Source organism: Penaeus monodon, chromosome 30, assembly GCF_015228065.2.
Source record: "Penaeus monodon isolate SGIC_2016 chromosome 30, NSTDA_Pmon_1, whole genome shotgun sequence".
NCBI lineage: Eukaryota > Metazoa > Arthropoda > Malacostraca > Decapoda > Penaeidae > Penaeus > Penaeus monodon.
In genome coordinates, this window is record NC_051415.1 from 15,296,626 (window position 1) to 15,297,020 (window position 395).

The 395-nt window shown below is 39.5% G+C and overlaps 1 protein-coding gene across 1 annotated transcript in view; it reads right to left on the minus strand.

Annotated features, from left to right (window-relative positions):
- LOC119592548 (pumilio homolog 2-like) overlaps window positions 1-395 on the minus strand; it is a gene marked incomplete in the record, with an annotated part of 245,467 nt that overhangs the window by 224,168 nt on the left and 20,904 nt on the right.

The following is a 395-nucleotide window of genomic DNA, read 5'->3' on the forward strand; positions in this document are numbered from 1 at the left end:
CTGCCGGGGAATCTGAAAAAAATAAAGCCAAAAAACGTGGAAGGAGAGGAGAAAGCTAAAAAAGTCTGGCACAGTCTCCAAGTCTCTGCCTTCAGTGATGAACACCCCAGCTGGCCCTTAGCAACAGTGAAAATGAAAACTTCCTTGCAAGAGGACGGGTAAGTTGCGAAATTTCAGGGCAGCCCACAAACACTACAAATATCTGTCATCTACATGAATTTCACAAAGTGGAAAAAAATTGGTGTAAGATTAATGAATTATCTTGAAAAGAAAAGAGAAACAAAATGGTAAAACGTAATGTACCAGTATAAAAGAGGCTGGGTGTAATAATCTAAGGCTCCTCTTTTACAAACGCAAGAAAGGAGACCAAAAACAAGCAAACTCTGAAACACACA